The 16,060-nt window shown below is 40.9% G+C and overlaps 1 protein-coding gene across 11 annotated transcripts in view; it reads right to left on the bottom strand.

Moving 5' to 3' along the window:
* The window catches only part of LOC140268457 (receptor-type tyrosine-protein phosphatase F), a 169,753-nt gene that overhangs the window by 113,101 nt on the left and 40,592 nt on the right, over positions 1-16,060 (bottom strand). For 10 of the 11 annotated variants that reach the window (XM_072363322.1, XM_072363326.1, XM_072363324.1 and 7 more), the window contains exon 1: positions 15,728-16,050. The exons of the other annotated variant lie outside the window; for it this stretch is intronic. The gene's annotated coding sequence lies outside the window, so the exon portion shown is untranslated. Of the gene's footprint in view, positions 1-15,727; positions 16,051-16,060 lie in introns of those variants that run through there. 11 annotated transcript variants of the gene reach the window in all.

Below are 16,060 nucleotides of genomic sequence, written 5' to 3'. Positions count from 1 at the left end.
ATGTGAGCAAATGGCTGAGCAAACAAGAAGACATTGTTGTCTGTTGTTTGCGCGTATGTGGGAGCGAGAGAGAAAAACAGTGTGAAGATGCAGGGGTGGAGGCCTGCCCCTGTGAGAGTTTGTGTGAATCTTTTTGTCTTAGTGATGATTTACTTCCAAAGCCTGATTAGTGTGTGTCTGTGTGTGTGTGTGTGTGTCTGTGTGAGTGAGAAAGAAAGAATGAACGAAAAAAAGTGAACAGCTCATAATCATTGTTCACATTATCATTCAGATAATTTCTGAAATCTTAATTAACATTCAAGATAATTACTCAGGAGAAATTCGGGAGCTAAGTGTCTTACAGCTACAGTGGCTTAGAAACCTGAATGCCAAATCTTTCTGCGCAGATGAAAAGTTTTCAAGGTCTCCCCAGGTTTCAAATGTTGCTGTTTCACACTCACCATAAAATGGATTCAATTACTTTAGAAATACTCCCTCTACACATCCTCCGCTGATTTTGCTTTCTCCACAATGAGAAAGTACGTTAATCAATTGTTGATGAATTAATATTTAAATTAAAAAAATGAATGAAAATCAAACACTAAAAAGTCCCATTTCCAAAAGCATTTCCATCTTTTTTTTATGATACTTCCAACTGAGCAGCAGGAAAAATGTCTATTCAATTGATATATTCAAGAAAGCACACACCTGTCTGTATATCAGTCAGGGGGGGAAACCAAGTTATGAGGTCGAGAGAACCGTCTGTTCCGTCTGTGTTTTTGAGCAATTGTCCAAATTATAGCACAGATCTCTAGAAGGATATGAAAAAAGATCTGCAGCCCTGCAATTGGCCACAAAGTGCAGCAGCCTCCATCAATCTAAAAATGAAGGAGTTTGAATCTACAGACAGATTTCTTAAATCAAAGAGTTTTGATCAGACAGGTTCCAATAAGCCAGTGGTCAATATGAGTAGAGATGGGAAGAACATGACATCGTGCTGGCAGTTTTCCAGAATAGCACCAAAACGACTTCCAGATCATAAGTAAAGAAGTAGATCCTCTTATCTAATGAAGAATGTGTGGAGTACATCACTGCAGACAAACATGATGGCAGCAGCGTCATTCTGCGGAGAGGCTAGTTATGTGCACAAAGTGGTTATCAATGCAAATAAGACATCTTTGTGAAGTCACTGCTTTGGTAATTCATACAGACCAGACAGAGGAAGGTCAGTGCCACGTCAGCGTGTGCTAACATCCAACAAGCCGGCATCACAGAATCAGCTGAATGACAGGAGCAGTGCCAGCTCTCCCTTACACACACAGACCATTTTTCCCTCTGCGATTACCATTTTTGCCTCAAAGGTGCGTCAGCAGTGGATAAATTTAGTCATACCATTCTGTCGGCTTGAAAATAATGTGTGAAAAGGGCTATTCTTTATGCTTCGGGATAAGGATAGAGAGGGACATGGGTGCAGAAAAAAAAAAAAAAACAGATTCTGGGCAAAAACACTTTCCAGAGTTGTCCAGTTCTCAAGTTTAGGAAAAAGTTTACATTTTTAGAAAAAACAACCTAAGGCAAAGCGCCAAAAGAGCCCACAGCGGTGGCTTCAGGAAAGTTATGAGAAAGTTAGTAGCTCAGCAAGAGGCTAGTCTTGGAGCTGAAAACATTAAAAAATATACTGCGGTTTTTTGTTTGCAATTACATGTACAAGTCAGTCAAAACCACAAGTTTTTGCTTTGCCATTGTGGAGAGTCGTGTCTTGATTGAAAAGAAAAGTTTAAGATTGCATCTAAAATATAACAAAATGTGGAAAACCTCACATAGGTGAGTTTCCCTTGACATTAGATATCAAACTTGTAAATATCAAACAACAGTCATATTAAAGCATTTTACAAAATATCACTTAGATTGACATTGCAATTGTGTTAGCTATTTTCTGCAATTTGATTTTGCCCAAAACAATCCCTATTCACCTCTACAGTAAAGTTAGGCAAGTTTATAGAAAACAGAACTTTTTATTCAGATAAGCTCCAGACTACCTTGAAAAGATGTCCTGATTTTGAAAAAAACTATTAGGCCAAATCAAAGACGTCTTTGTATCCTCCACCTCATTATCACCTCATACAAGGACGTGTTTTATAAATACTGTGTGGAGGAGGCTATGTTTATTAAATTGAAGCGTGAGACTTCCTAGGCTGGGAAGCTGCTGTTAGAGAACATTTACAACATCTCTCGACTTTTTCAAGTTACTCCGCAAATTTGAGATGTGGGTGGTGATTCAGAGGTCTCGGTGAGGCTGAACACTATTTATGGGGCTGCACCGGGTCCCTAATTTGTCAATATGTCAAGATCACGTATCCTATTAGAGGGGGATGATTCTGTTGTGGTAACATCTAGTCTAAACACAGAAACACCAAGACAGAGAAGACAAGGTCACTGAATTGAACTCGTCTAAACCCTCTATCTCCCACTCAACAGGACATCCACTCTAAATCTGTTAGGAAGAAGCTTTTGATTCTCAAGTGTTTAGGGACTTCTCAGGCATACAGAGCGTGACATAAAGCGAATACGGTATATAAATCATACAATAGGCAGAAGAGATTTAGTGAAGTGATAAACTCGGGAACGATTGGATAGAAACATCCTCAAATGGTAAACGATGGAAGACGAAAGAGTTTTTGAGTAAACTCAATGGGGGAGGGTGAGTATGCACACCTAACACACACCTATACTGCGTGCTTATTTGCTGTTCTCGTTAGGTGCCTGTCACTCAAGTTATTACCCCCTGTGTTTGTGTGTGGCAAGGGAGTGGCCACCCATAAAGAATGGTAATCTACAGACAGACAATGCAAGAAACAGCTGCACAGAGAGAGCACCGAGGCTGAGTAAACACCACCATTACACTAACTACAGGTAGCATTTCTGCTCTTGGTCGTTTCCCTCCCTCCTACTCATGTTCTCTCTATTTTTCCAACTCTATTTAATGGGTCATCCTGAGCGTGAGGAGGTGGGACAGCTGAGATATATGGCTAGCTGTGTGGGGAGCTAATCATGGCCGTCTCTGGGGGTGATAAACCTAGACCAAAGAGGTTTGTATTTGCAAAGCCCGCAATGGCTCCATAAACACAGCTACAAGCTGAACTTCAACAGCAGTGTTTTGGCCCTTGATTAGTTTTCCACAGCCCAAAAGGCTCACCCTCAAAGCTCAATACTCCTTTTTTACCTCAGCAGTGAACACCTACCACAAGACCCCAGGAGAATTACTGCAAGCTGGTGAGCCCTGTATTGTAAAATAAAAGTGTAAAGTAACCAAACTGGGTCTTCGCTTCTACTACAAAGCCATGCTGTATCCGCGGGCTTTGATGGTGCATGTCTTTTTTACAGGGCTGCAACAAGACCCAGCATTGAATTTCACCTAACAAAGAGTAATGTCCTGTGACCTATCGAGTTTTACAGCACTTCTGTTTACAAGCTGATTCCACAAAGTTAATTGTTAACGCTTTACTGCCGAGCACAAGATTGAAAGACTAAAAGACACCTATAAAAGATGTGAACACTTCCTTAAGTTGAGCAATAGAAAGTAGGGACTGCTGATTATGCTGACCTCAAATGACAACACTCTTGAAATAAATCACAAATCTGTCTGTGTGGATGACTCAAAGAAACTCGTCAGGATGTTGATTTCGAACAGTTTGATAATCGAGTAAATTTTGAATGTGTGCATACATTTATAATATATGACAGACTCCATGACGCACCACGATGTAATCTGTGACGCATGAGAGCTGGACTTAATGTGCCACGCTTCTGATAATGTCTGACTCAGGCACTAACTTGCCTCTGAACATAATACAAAGACTACTGCGTACCGGCATGATGCATATGATGCAATGCCGATTGACATTTAGTGGCTGAGTGAACTTTTAACACATCTTAAGCATGTCCATAAATTGTCACTAGTGTAAGGATTTACATTTACATCTTGGGCTGGAGAGGAGGTACCAATCTTTCCAGCTGCAAATCAATCTGGGAATGAAAGGTGATGTGTATAACACAGATATGTATTCTACGGACTGGAAGAGTGCCACTTCCATTTGAATTTATTGAGGAGTGATTATTGGCAATGTCGTGCTCCCCAGCAAGGAAAAAATGGCTTGCAAAGGTGCTGAGCAAAAGGCTTGCAAATAAATCAAAACGCAGGTTCAATATAAAACAGACATCCATCAAATCAAAGAGATGCTGTGTATACCTGAACCAATCTACTGTATGAGGTAGCTTTGCTTACAGTAGTACCAACCTTAGGAACTGTATTTCTAGGACATAAACAGGCCCAGTTTGGAAATTTCAATGAAATATTCATGTAACCATAAAGTTTAATGAAAAAAATAATGTTTAACACATGAGTCTCACAGCAGGCGGGAAACATTTTCTTTTGCTCCCTAAAGCCCACTTGGATTCAAAGAGCTTTTGCATCGAAATCTCATTGTAAATATTGACAACATTTATTTTTTCTAATCCAATCTGCTGACATCCTAAGTCTATGACTAAGAGCCATGGTTTAGGCAGTTGAATGGGTGTTCCAAGGAAGTTTGATGCCCCCCCACCCCCACAAGGCCATGATTATGTTCCTCTCGTGGTTTTGAGTTCTTATTTGTCAGTTCCTGTTTCACTTTCAAAGATCTTTACATCACTCCCTTTTTTAAATATACTCCCAGGCTGTGTCTGTTCGTGGCCAGATGATCTTTGCCTGGTGTATCTAAGCTTTCTTACCATTCTTTTGTTACTTTGGCACTGCTGGTGTTGCTCATGTTTTCTGGATATTTGTAAGTTTATTTTTGTGTATTGTGCCTTCTGCCTGTCTATTTCCTCTTGCATCACTGATCACCATCTTGATTTTGACCCCAGTCTGCAATTAAACTTTGTAATTTTGGCTGCAATCTGTATATGTGTCTTGCACCTTGGAGCTCCAGCATGAGCAACAAAGAGCCCTAAAATTCAGCAGGGAAGCCATCGTTGGTGTGTGAATGAGAAATATATTGCAGAGCAAAATGTAGAACATTGCTGAGGTTAAAAGGTATCAGATTGGTACCTTTTATAAATCTTTCTCTGAGTGGTGTGCTCATTGCTTTCGCCTTACATAGTATTCCAGTGCCTAAAAATAATTAAATAAATATGATGATATCTAGAAGTTTTAGTATTTCTGTGTTGAAATTTTACAATGTAAATGAATGATTAAGAATAAGTTGTGCGATAAGACTACACATTAAGTCAGCAACTTAAACTGAGACAAAGTCTCAACACGAGATGCACATTTATACCAACAGGAAATTCACACTGCCAAGCAGGAAAGATGAGCTTAGACGTCACCGCTTGACGGTTTACTCGTGGACAGATGGTCCCATAAAATGACTAGGCAGGCAGCACAGAAGGCATGGACTCCCCCCTTCACACCATGCAGAGGACTTCAACTCCCCCACCCCCACCACCTCCTAGGCAGAGAGCCCCGTCTCCGCCAGTAAAAGACAAACAGAGTGAAGGCATGTGAGCAGAAAGACTGGCAAATACACAGTTCCGTAGATCAATAGCTTGCCAAACAGACAGTTGTTCAGGCTCAGCTCAATCCATGGATATAACGTGGATGGATTGTAGCAACCAGAAAGAGAGGAAATTATAGTAAAATTAAGCACTTTTAAACAAGAGGAATTCAATAGGAATTTAACTGAAAGCGTGCTTACTCGGATACACTCCTTGAATGTTGAGGTAATATATTTTCAAAAATGGCCCTGAGGCAACAATATTGGACCAAACTTTGCATAAGAGCATTGGAAGGATTTTTTTGAGGGCTTCATACTATTAAGCAGGTGTCCCCACTGTTCTAAATCAATTACCTACAGTCAGTCAGCGCTTAGAGTAGGAGGTATTGTAAATCAGCTTGGTGTCAGGCCAGATTAGAAACTGTAAAGAGCTGGGGGTGAAGTTCTTTGGCTGTTGTGGACCCTCCAGAGGCCGACATGAGAAAGAAGCTTTGGCCTCTGAGCTCAATGGCAGAGCAGCAACTATGGTTATTGTTTGCAACAATACTTACTAAGGCTGAGTTGTATGAGGATGTAATCTGCAAGACTGGTAGAAAATCCTCCATACTCTTTCTCTGCCTTTAATGCATCCTTTCGGGAAAAAAAACTGTTTTAATTAATATTGCAATTATATAGCACGACTCGTTTTGTCTGAATAGTGTAGTGGTGCGATTGGCACTTTTTGTGTGGGAGATCTGGGTTCAAATCCCTGGTTCAATCACCCTATCTGCCTATCTGTAAGTCGCTTTGGATAAAAGCGTCTGCTAAATGCACAAACATAAACATTTGCATTGCTCCTGGCAATCTTGCAAAATAAAGAAAACTGTCCGTAAATGAAAAAAAAACAGACTGCTCCAAATGGCTATTTGTCATAAAAGTGGTCAAACATTTTCTTGTGGATGATGGTCTATGCTTGTCCAGCTGCAGTCTTACAAGCAGCTTCTTATCTCACTACATTTGTGAAAAGCTAATTTGCTTCTAAAGAAATTTAGAACAATATTCCTAGGAAATAAAACTGAGACACACAGAGTGGTTCACTTTAAGACAAAGATTATATGATATTTTTCACACTATATTGAATGTTTGTCTTCTGTCAGAGCTGTAATTCACAAAGGAAAAGCTATGTTGACTAAATGTATTGTTTCCCCATACAACAGAGCATGTAAAAGGCACAGGGAAAACTGTGGTCTGAGGTACAGAAGAACAAACTCAGTATTGACACAGGGAAGGGTTATACAAACTCAGGGAAGGCTGAGAAAAGCCCCTCCTATATAATCGTGCGTATGTGGTGGGAAAACAGAAACATTGTACCTTATGGTGTGTGGCGCAAAGCATAAGGCTCTATTTAGAAAGGAGCACCCTTTTCATGAGAAATGTGTTTTTGGGGGACTAAAAGACACAAGCATATGCTATTCTGAGATCCACCTTCTTGCAAGAAGTCCATGTGTTACACAAACACGAGCCAAGACTGCTGGTCTTGCTTGAAACAGTTAAGACCTAACATATCCAACATGCGCTAGTGGCTATTGCAAATGTGGTAAAAAAAATAAAATAAAAAAAATTCCCCTCACACATTCTATTTCAGACGGCTACCCTCTCAGTCTCTGTCTAACTAGAGAAAAGAGGCAGATTCTAATAAGCCATTCTGTCTTTCTGTCAGTCCGTGTTTCCCTCCATCCCTTTGCTACCTTCTCTCTCCCCCCAGAGCATGACTCCTTCTCTGTCTCTTAGCCTGTCTAAGCCATGAGCCAGCCTGTTGGAGCAGATGGAACCATATATATCCCCATTGGTCTCCAGAGGCTTGAGGATTTAAAATGTAAAAGAGATGAGTGCGGAATTGGCAGGGGCAAGTCGATAAAGGGCAAGAAAAGTAGGGACTTGCAGCTTAGACTATGTTCATCAAATGAATGCAAAACCATTGGCCTTTTCTAAACTAACCTGGAATGTCTGGCCTTGATTAGGGTCTAATCCAACATTTTGTCCAACATGAAATGAGCATACACTACCGTACGAAAGTCTAAGCCATCCCTCATTTCTTCTTGTTTTGCTTCCAAGGAGCAAGATCGTCTTGTAATCTTTTAAAGTGGTAATGAGCTGTATATTTCCCTATTCATGACAGCTGTATGTGAGGCTACATTTTTTATACTGCTCACCTGGTTCAATAGTACTGAGGCTTGAAGTTGAATGACAGGTAAGGGGTGCACAGTCACCACAGATTGTTAGTCAGATCCATGCCTTGCGTACAATATTTCACTCAAAAAACCCAAGGCAGGGAAAGCCAAATGTCCATCTCATGGCTGATGGACCTTCTTTCACTGTTATCTACATTTATATTTTGCTTATTTTCAATTGTAAGAAAAGAAAGAAGAACAAGAAGAACAACAATAATAATGATATTAAACATTTAACTTATTCATCTTTAAAAAACACAAGGAATTAGCTGCAGCTACAAACCCACTGGATACTGACTGGTGTTTACTGGCCACAGGCAAAGATAAACAGGAATTAATCAGGATGTTACTTGGCTGTCTCTTGTGATTATGTTAGCTGGAAAGGTGGAGTCAGACCTGCTTTCCTCAACATCTCACCTCAGGCCACCTTTCAGTTAATGAGAAAATATCTGGACACTGCATCTGTCGTCTGGAGGAAGATTCTGCTTCGTCCTCAATCTCTGCGTGGCAGCATGACAGACAGGAGGAGTGAAGAACAACAGGCGGACGAGGTCGTGAGTGGTACAATCGATTGCCAGCTGACTGGTGAGCTCCATTATACTGACAGGCCAGAGCCACAACACGCTGACCTGCACTTCACCAACGTTCTCATTACTACCTATGAATCTCTCTCTGGGACCAATCTCTCCGGCCCGCACGCCTCTCCTGCTCCGTCTTCTCTACAGTCTCGCTGGGCAAAGTATAGAAGTGAAATTCACTCCATCAATCTGATGGATGACTTTCAAAAGAGGCAAAAGCCACAACTAGGCTCTTGCACTGTGTTTAATGCAATAGATGCAGAACGAAGACAATATGAGAGACAGTGCACTTTACTTGAGGAAACTGCAGCCTAACTGTACATTTAATATTGTCCTATATTGAAGAAATTTCAACAGTTTGTGAGGGAAAGCCTCTACCTTATTTAACACCTCACCCACCATCAGCCATTTCCATATATTACACTGGAATCCTTAGTCCTTGGTAGACTTATTTATACTCACTCCCCTACCCCACCCTCCTCTGCACAGATAGGATTTACCTGTAGCTGAGAGAGCCTCCAGACTATCAATTACTACCAGCATAGAGTCACTGTTATGTAGTTTGACTAACAAGACATACGAACACAACCCATAGAAGCACACACGCACATAGTGCTCTTTCATACATATCTCTTGAACATAACCGCTTAGAGAAAATCCAGGTTGGCTTTGAGTCATTGGGTTTTAATGACTTACAACGTACTTCAAGGACAATTCATTTAATGAAAGAAACCAAGCCAAGAGCTGCTTCAGAGATGGAGTGCAAATACAAATACTCCCAGTCAAGCAAGCTGTTATTTAGATTTGAAAAGCCTCCGCAGTTATTGGTTAATTCTGACTGAAGATGCCAAAAGTTGAATTTTTTATTCTATTTAAGAAAAAGAAAAGAGTGATTCAGACAAAAAAGAAAACAAATAGGTCACTTCAGATTAGAGTTGTTACGATACCAAAATAAGTAACCACGATACTATACCAGACAAAGTATCACGCTTCCGGGTATGATCGCGATAATGCGGCCTTTTTTAATTATAATTATTTTTATGAACTGCAATGTATTTGTACAAGTTATGAATACTTATTAATTACATATGTTGTTATGTGCATGATAAACATAATACTAATATAAATAATCAACTTAGGAGAACAAATTCACTGTCTTTAAAAAAAAATCTATTTGACAATAATACTTCTTCTCCAACATAATAAAACATAGAGGACAAAATCCAATAAACAGGAACTGATTCCCTGTGAAAACTGTATTTTTATGTATTTTCTAGGTGCTTTAACATCTTTTAACTCTTCATTCTTCAGCCTGTACACGGAACATCTATTAGCCAATTAGAAAATAAACAGGAAATACTAACCTGGTATTCGACATAAATCTGGGTGACGACACAGCAGGTGTTTTATGAGGTTGGATGTGTTGCCTCCTTTGGCTCCTATACGGTTGCAGCGCCTGCGCAGTGGACGGCCATCATCTACTGCTTTACCGTCTGTGCCTTGTTTAAACCTAGAATAGTTCTGAATGTGACTTATGGATTTTGTTTTTAGTGGTGCCACAAGCCAGCTGCGGTGGACTCGCCACTCGGGCCCAGTGCTTCTGCCACGGTGAGTGTTGTGTGTGTGTTTTGTCTGTGTTTGTGACCGCTGTGCGCGCGTCTGGGCGAGACAGAACTTTAGTATTGAAACGAATTTCTATCGAAGCAGAGCTGTTTACATGGAGTTCGTTCTAGCCGTCAGAAACACACGAACAGCCAATCAGCTAACAGACGGGCGGACTCAGAGTGCGGAAACAGCCTATCATAACCCGGAGGCCACCAGTAACAGACAAACAGCCAGTCTTTCAGGAGTTGTGTAGTTAAGTTGCAGTGGTTGCCGTGTGGGTTTGTTTACAAGGGAGTAGCAAGCGGTGAGAAGCCGGGAGGAGAGTCGAGGCGGCCGCTGTGTAGCGGAAACTGGAACCGTTAGTATAGTAATCCACGGTAGTACCGTCGTGTAGAATTTCTAGTATAGCAGGAACCGTAACGACTTGGCACCGCGGGGTACCGTGGGTATCGTGCAACTCTACTTCAGATATTACATTATCCGGCTGACAAATTCGTTAAGAATGGGGAATAACAGCAGGACTAGTGCTGTAGCTGAACTTTGGTTCACCAATAAGAAGAATGGCTTGAAGCAAAAGTGTGGTGCTTATTAAGTAAAATAAAATAAAAAAATTTTAAAAGCACAAGCTTTGAGCCTTCACTGCAGTCCAAAGATCATGACTTTGTGTAGTCATGATCTTTGACTGGTTCAAAACGAGTTCTCACCAAGGGATCTCACCAAATTCCTCCTGACATGCCATCTAACTTTCTGACAACGATTAGACTGAACATCAGGCCGCTCCACCGACAGGAAGACAAGCAGGGACAGATCCTGTCAGTCACCTCACCTGATCCGCCCTGACGCCTAAAATGGCTCTGTCAGGTCAACAAACAAGAAGCCACCACAGCTAGTGTTGCAGTCATCAAGCTAAAGTCACTCCGTAGACTGTTTAAATGCTTTTTCTTTTGGGAGGCAGAAGGTTTGACTCTCAGGCTTACAGCAGGTGTACACACAGTCAGGAAACATGAATTATTAAGCTAATATAAAACTCTAATGTGAACCACAGCCTACACTCTACTAATGTCTGGTTTTAGAGTAAGGTGTCTAAAAAGCACACAGCTTGTGAAGTAAGATCTGAGAAAGGGAATTTCTTTCAAGTGAGGCATCGTGTCTAGTCATGGCAGTAGCATGGTAATTATTAGAATAACTTATTTGGGTCAAGAAGCTAATAAATGTGCATTAACAATGAAGTGGAATCTTCATGTAAAGCACAAAATCTGAGGCATTAACAGCCCATCTAAACATATAACCACTAAGCTCATGAGACATTGAGCCAGGGGGGGTTATATTCTGTGCCCAAGAAGTGCAAAAATGCACAACCCATAATTTACCTCAAACATTAAATCAGACTGCCTTATCAGCGATTTCCTCGCTAAAAATGTGACGTTTAAATTCAATCTTCAAATGCAAAAGGGGTTCTCCAAAAGTACAAAAAAAAAAGGGAACTGGTTATCCTACTTCCCCTTTCCTCAACCAGTTCTCTTGTCTCACTGTCAACCGAGGCAGCCAAGACTTCCATGTTTACTAATGTAGAAGCAACCCCTTTATCAGTAAAGAGATTTGTAGGGAAGAGGCAGGGGATTAGCCATCAAATTACCAGGCAGACAGCATCCCTGCTCCAGGGTTGTGAAGCGGTAATCTCCAAGGCTGAAGGAGAGGAGGGGGGGTGTCAAGATAAAGGTTTGGGATTGCCGCTGTAGAACTCCAAACTGTGCACAAGTTAAACATGAAAGTGTGTTTCAAAGTGTGCATTTTTTGAAAGGCAAGTTACCCCTTTACTTTTTACGATAACTGCTTTTATAAGGACCATAAGACCACATTATGTAGTTTCTTTCATGTTGTTGGACTACATGGTATCACTACGCAGCCCAACACCCAACAGTGCAAGACTGTGGATATGGGGCAGCTTTTAAAAAAAAAGGAATGCTGTAGCTAGGCAGGGCTGGTGGAATTAGATTTCAGTGGCCATGCCCAAGGTTCCTGCATTGTCACCTCATTGCCCTCCCTTAAACAAGCATTGCTCTCCTTAGAGAAAACCCTCTGGACACAGGAATGTTTCATCAACGCCACAGCCCCCGGCATCCTTACCGGGCCACAGTGGGCCAAGATCCACTGCACAGACAGGCTATAAATAAGTCAAGCGTTATAATGAAACCAAATGAATCTCCATCCATCTTCCCAAAACAAGTCAGGAACCTTGAACTCTACAGGAGGAGGAGACTGTGCCTATGTTTGAGGGCAAACCACACAATGAACAAAATGCCATGATATTAAACACATACCACGATAAAACACAATAGCTGTATACTCTGATGCAAGTATGACTGTGCCCAAGTCTATGTATGACTAGCCAGGACTGTGAAGGCTTATTATTCCATTAGAAGTGACATGAGTGGGCTGATAAATGAAGGGACAGGAGGCTGGTAAAGCAATGAAGTAGAATGTCAGCTTTAAGCGAGGCATTTGGAGAAATTGGAAGAGCGAGCAAACAAGGGTGATGGTTAAGACAGTGGGATAAATAAGATACTTGATTATACTTTCACAACTGAGCGCAAAATAAATTAAGCCAGGCTTCAGTTTTATTGCAGTTAAGCTAAGCACCACAAAGATGCAACTTTTAAATCTGTCTGGTGGAAGTCTACAAGCAATCAAACTGACCATTATTTCCTTTGTTTAAAGAAATGTATCAGATAGACATCATTCACATCAAATCAAGCAAAATAATGACATGCAGCTAAAAAAAAAAGAAAAAAAGTAGCCATTTCTGGGCTTCTCCAATTTTCACAGAAAAAAAAAGTATGGTAGAATATATATTTCCATGGTCACAAAACAAAGATAAAAATACAATACAAAATGCTTCACCAATGCACAGATCACATGAGCATAAGCTCTGGCCTCATCATGCATGAAGACTACAAGAAATTCAACTGCCCCTGGAAATGGAGGTAGTTTCAATCAATGTGAAGGCATAATGGGATGATGTGGACTAGAAGTGAGTTTTGTGCAAAGGGGCAAATGTCCTCACTGACAAAGCGGATTTGTGTTCCCATTGAGAAACCCATGGCTGTAATGCACATAGTTACGGTTTAAATGAAAGATGCAAGGTTGGGAGCACAAAACAGACCTCTGATGACTTGTTATAACGGGTCATAAAAGATGTGACTGCAAATACGAGTGTAATACAGTACATAAAGTAAAAAAGGTACGGAAAAGGACAAAAGGAAAGAAAGGATATGAATGGAAACTAGGCCTGTGAGCACACGGATCTACCTCATCTCATTTTAAAGAGACACAGATAGAGAGGCTTTTTACGGGACAATTTTTACTCATCACGTACAAGCAACCAAAATAACACCAACACGCCCAAAATAACCCTTTCTTCTAAAGTAACTATGGTCTTCTGCCAAACACCTAATATGTAGTAAGCCTATGTAGAAGTCAAAGCACAGGCACAGACTTAGTTCAATCAAATGAGCTCTCTGCTCAGGGCAGCTGTGAAAAGCATTCTTGTCAAAACACTGATGATTGTCGTGGTAAAGATGCCCTTCTTCCTAAACCTTCTCTGCAGCACCTGTCACAATTGATGAGCGGCTGATTGAAAGTGAAAAAAAGTGTCACAATTGAAACCAGAGAGTGACTATCAGCACTGCCAACGCATCATCCAACAGTGGCCGCTGATTGACATCACACATTATGCAGGATGTATCTGGCACACTCATAAGCTGTATAAACATGTTATTTAGCGCAAAACACAGGACTGGCAATTAGGCCTTGTCATTATAAAACAATCAACTATAACCCTGTCAGCATCATACAACAATTCCTGCCACGTAACAAACTAAAAATCTATCCTCTGCTGACATTTTAGAGTTGATGCTTCAGCTTCAAAGCATCAAAGCTTTGCATTTTAATAACTAAACAAACGCTTCATGGACAAATGTCTGGCTCAGCTGACACAGTCGCCTTCACAGACATTGATCTGTGATTGTAAGCAACCTCTTTCATGTCCCAACTGGGATGAAAGCGATTGAGTAGATCCATCGTGTGTTAACAGGCCATTACACATCAGCCAACTCATTGATGATGAGAAATCAAGTTCTACGGAAAAATCCATATGCTCAGCCCATAATTACTTTTGAGAAATCCAATGAGGAGGGTTGGGGGGGGTGACTGACTGCTCCTCATAGGGTAATTTATTCAAAAGGGAAGACATCAGGCAAGACAGCCTATAAGCAAAGGATGTTATGTATGTTTGGTCAGGGAATCTGATAAAGAGCAGCCATACACAAATGGGTTATTTCCTCAGGTCACATCCGAGATGTCACTCGATGCTTCACTGGAACATCATTTGTGTTGAAGCGTCTGAGCACAGTTGAAAAACTGGAAAGAAGGGTCATGGTCTGCATGGTGGAGGTGAAGGAGGACAACCTACAGGTCACGCAGTGCAGACTGGGATTGCCTTTGTTTGCTCAAATGAGTCTGACTGACAGTTTTTCGTCGTGTTCGTTCATGCTTCTGAGCAGCTGAACAGACGTTTCAACAGCACCGTCCCTCTTGAGTTTCACCACAGCTGGGTTAGCACTCTGAGTTAAGATAAACATGAGTGAGAAAAGACTGCACTCCTGAATCATTAGCTTCAAATGAAACAATAGATGCACAACTCTTTTTTTTGGGGGGTTTAAGGAAGAGAACAGAACAAGTTCCCACTGCAGTAAGGCAGACCTGTGGGGAAAACTATCTATTTCAAAGGCTAAACATAAGAAGACAAACATTGTGCTCATGTTGTGTTTTTGGAAAGTTTAAGGCAACTTTGAAGAAAAAGGGATGTTTTTCTCACACACACCAACTCCTTGTATTACGCAACAAAACTCACTGCGTAAAAAAAATTCCCATTTGTTACACAGAACTTACTCATAAAAGTGAATAAGTTTTACGTTGTAACAAAAAAAGACTTAAAATTACAGCTTAAAAATGGACATTTAGAGCAGGTTAGTCTTTGTTGAAAAGGAAGGAGAAAAAAAAGGATCCCTCACAAAAGAGCATAAACACTGAACCTGTATATCACACACAGAAAAGTGTATTATAGGATACAGTTTGTTGAGACCAAGCCCAAACACTGGAAAAAAAATAATAATAATCAGAATTTACGACTTCTAAAGGTTCTCCTCTACAATTATTTGTGATTTCAAAGCTGTCTCCGAAAAACTGGAATTCTTGAAGCTGAAATTGTACCCTCTAGATTGCCTAGGGAGATAAAGACAACTGGAAAAACAGGTTGTTTGCCTCAGTTTAGGCCTAATGCAGTAGAACGGCAGGGTACCTTACCTTAGCAGCGGTAGCTAGGGGACATTCTATGGCCCTTCTATTCAAAGTCCTCTGAATACGTAGGGGAGGGCTTGCACCAGACAGGGCAATTTGCCAGAGAGACAGCCAATAGAGCTAAGCCAAGACGAGGTTAAACTATTGTTTTGGCTTCACAAGCAAGAGTGAGCAAGGACAAAAGTAAAGGGGACAAAAGAGTAGTAAGAAAATACCTGATCACTCAACTGGAACACATCAACTTATTTTGTTACTTTTATTATGAAAGGCCAGTTGTGTTGAGAGATAAAAAAAACAACAACACATACAGGTTTCTGGTTATGTGGGGGATTAAGTTCAGACCGCCTCAGAGAAGTCAGTTACTTTCAAAAACTGCACCTGTGCCTCACTTGTTTCAAGAAGCAACAACTTCTATCTGCTTGACACGTTCTAAAAACTCTGAAGGGCTAAAATTCAAACTTACCCATGCATGTTAAGTATGTCCACTTAGAAAGAAATCCTTTTCATTCCTTTCTCATTGTAAGGCACTTATTCCAGAAAGAGAGAGCATCCAAATCCTACAGAAGGAAATCCAACAGTATCCACAAAAGATTATCCCTGAGTGATGTCTTATGAAAACCTGCGAGAGAGTAAATAGTCCCCAGTCCCTCCTCAGTTATTCCATTCACAGCGTTTCATTAAACCAGCGGAACTGTCTTGGCTCTACGGCGTAGGTTTCCAGCTGTGGCTATAGAGCAGTGCGGCGTGGGGAGAGATCCTTCAGAGGCAAAGCATGCTTACACACTGAGCTGGTGTT

The sequence above is a fragment of the Leuresthes tenuis genome, unplaced genomic scaffold, assembly GCF_036924035.1.
Source record: "Leuresthes tenuis unplaced genomic scaffold, fLeuTen1.0.hap1 SCAF_14, whole genome shotgun sequence".
Taxonomy (NCBI): Eukaryota; Metazoa; Chordata; class Actinopteri; order Atheriniformes; family Atherinopsidae; genus Leuresthes; species Leuresthes tenuis.
Note: the sequence above shows the minus strand (reverse complement) of the source record. Positions and strands in the feature narration are given on the sequence as shown.